This window comes from Rhincodon typus, chromosome 14 (genome assembly GCF_021869965.1).
Source record: "Rhincodon typus isolate 14 chromosome 14, sRhiTyp1.1, whole genome shotgun sequence".
Lineage (NCBI taxonomy): Eukaryota > Metazoa > Chordata > Chondrichthyes > Orectolobiformes > Rhincodontidae > Rhincodon > Rhincodon typus.
In genome coordinates this window covers 1,267,491-1,270,586 of record NC_063345.1, presented here as the reverse complement: position 1 = coordinate 1,270,586, position 3,096 = coordinate 1,267,491, and the positions used below count along the sequence as shown (strand labels likewise).

The window sequence follows — 3,096 nt, the reverse complement described above, 5'->3', positions numbered from 1 at the left end:
GAGGGGATGGGGATGGGGATGGGTGTCTGCCCCCTGTCTGGGATTGGGGAGGGTAAGTCCCTGTCCAGCTGGGGAGGGGGGAGATTACGGCCTGGATAAAGTGAGGGTGAGAATGAGGATGGAGGGGCTGGGGCTGAATGGTCATTCTGCCTGAAATTTGTCTTTCGTCGTTTCTTTGCATTTCATACTGTTCCTTGTATTTGGATTTTTGTCAGAGGTTACAGCCTGTCCCTGTTAGTTGCAGGTTTTCCCTTTTTAAATACCCTTTACCACTAAGTTTTCCTTGATAGACCATTTTTGTTAAAATCTCTTGACAGTATTTGTATTTTTATTCTATCAATCTCTCAGTTTATCTGTCTGGGCACTTTTACTTACCTTGTCCCTTCCTCTGGCTGTCAAACTCCAACACAATCCCCCTCAAACACCTCACTGACAGTCCCACTCTGCTTTGCAACGCTTGGATCTTGACCCTTGGGCAGCTCTTGTCCATCATCCTTGTACATTCTGATGGGCTTCAATTCATTTGAGTCAATGCTGTGTTTTATCACCTACCAGTCGCTTATCTTGTACACCCTCCAACTGTCCCTGTTCCCTGGTTTGATCTCTTCATGTTGTTTCGTATTGGACTGTTAAAGACAGCACTGAACATAAGATTTCATTCATTAAGTCCAAACACCAGTGCCTGGGTAATTACTGTTCCCAGCTCTTACTGAAACACTTTGTTATTGTCATTTGCTCAGAGAAAATAAGACAGTTTGTATGGCCCAGTCTTCACATCAATGAACATTCACTGTGACCTAGACTTTCCTTGAATCACACTGAATAATAGTAAGAAGTGGAACATGGGGTTAATAACTTAAAACTCTCAGTTCCTAGTTTCAAAATAATGAAAGGCACAGCGCTTGCTAAGATCATAACATCAAGTTCCCCACTTCCCCTACAGCCTCTGCATTGTTTATTTCCATGTGGGATGAGCTGCGTTATAGTTGTATTACAGACTTGGTCCATCCACGACTACAGGATGTCCTAAAGCACCACACTACCAATAGGTTCTGAGGAGACTGATGTTCATTACATAATCTGCAGATGCTGCCGTGAGTGGGGCAGGTAGTGTTTGTCGATGTCTTGTTCGGAGGCTTGTGTGCTTTGTCTTACACCTCAACTCGTCCCCTGCACCTTCCTGATGGTGTCCTACGGTGTCTTTGTTGCCTTTTTCATTTTTGTCAGTAACAGGCCAGGGCTCCCATAAATTGGGGGAGCTGTGTTGACATGTTGAGCGATGCACTGAGGACATCCCTAAAATGTTTCTGCAATTCTCCTGGGTGTCTCTTGTTGTGACTGGAGAAGGGTCTAGGCCCGAAATGTCAGCTTTCCTGCTCCTCTGATGCTGCTTGGCCTGCTGTGTTCATCCAGCTCTACACCTTGTTATCTCAAGTACAACCGTTGCTTTGGGAGTCTGTTGTGAGGAACGCGAACAGCATGTCTTTGCCAGTGGAGGTGGTTTTAATGCTTGGCATGTTGACTTGGGAAAGGAACTTGCTGTTGGATGGCCTTTCTTGCCATTGAGTTTGGAGGATCTTGTGAGCGCCCTGCTAGTGGTACTTCCTCACTGCTTTGAGGTGGCTTCTGTCTGTTTTTGAAGCCCATAGAAGCATTGAGATCTCAGTAAGCCAGGACCTCAGTCTTGGGTTTTAGATCCCAGTCCTCAAATACCCTTTTCCTCAATCAGCTGAAGCCTTCCACAAATGGGACTGTGATAATGACCAGACAGTCTCTTTTACGGTAAATAAATGGTCAAGATACCAGAGAGAACTCACCCATTCTCGCTGCAGGATTCCTAGTCTTTGATCTGCTCTTGTAGCCACTGTGTTTAGGTGGTGAATCTAGTTGAGTTGGCTAACTTGGTGCTGAGAGCCTCAGGCACGTATTTGAGCCTCTGAATTTGACTATTCCGGTGTTTTCCCACTGTCTCCCACTTTAAGTGAACCTTGGACTTGGTCATCTTGCTCGCACCAAGTCGTGCTCTCCTCCATCCCTGTATTCAATGACCTATATTGAGTCCAAACAAAAACAAAAAGTTCCTGGAAAAGCTCAGCAGGTCTGGCAGCATCTGTGAAGAAAAAATCAGAGTTAACATTATGGGTCTGGTCACCCTTCCTCAGAACTGAGGGTCCAGTTCTGAGGACGCATGTCACTTTAGTTTGGTAACACTCCTTGGTACATTTGTGGTCTTTGAGCTGCTAAAGAAATTGAAGTTGTTGTTAAAATAGTGAGGACGGTTTTGAAATGGTAGATGAGAAAACTGTCTGCAGGAGTAGGCTGGGGTCACTCAGTATCCCCACATCCTTTGTGAGCCAAGGTGTGCATTATCTGAGTGTGGAATACAATATTTGTTTTCTTGGTAAGTTTTGAAGTGACGTCGTGTCTTGTAGTTTGCAAATGAACTGCTGTTCAGGAAGGATTCTCAGTCTTTAAGTCATGGAGGAAGATTGTTATTCAAATGGAGTTTTTACGTATTTCTGGTGATAAACTGTAAGTCTTGTTATAACCATCAGTGGTTCTATGTAAATGATATGGTCATGGGATGTGGGCAGTTGTAGCCTGTTGAGAGGTGCTGTAACTTACATAACTGTGAACTGAAACTATATACAGTACTGCCAGCAAATGTACAGCATGGGTAAGGATGGCAATATAAACCACTATTTTATGTGACTGCAGTGGATTACTAGAGCTTCAATCTTGGAGTTAAAATGTGACATCTGATCCTCTTAATTATTCAACTCCGTCTATTATTAATACACAGTACGTGTATTTGTATTTAATATTACAAAGTACTTGTAGAGAGCAGGAATAAAAGAGCTAAGTTTAGGTAGCACTTGTTAAAGAGTCTGTTTCTGCTCATTCATTAATCACTTGCAGACATTCTTGCCTCCTGGAAGGTGGTTAATTTGATAATCTGTAATCTAGTTTGTCACTATGTTACAGTGCTAAGGGAGTTCTGTAAATAAAATCAAGGTATTGCAGATGTTGGAATTTTGAAACAAATAGGGAATGCTGGAGATGCTCAGCAGGTCTGGCATCATCTGTGGAGAGAGA

General features: G+C 43.4%; 1 protein-coding gene across 1 annotated transcript in view; it reads left to right on the top strand.

The window, feature by feature from the left end:
* LOC109921814 (rho guanine nucleotide exchange factor 6-like) overlaps nucleotides 1–3,096 on the top strand; it is a 120,724-nt gene that overhangs the window by 30,341 nt on the left and 87,287 nt on the right. The gene's annotated exons all lie outside the window — the stretch shown is intronic.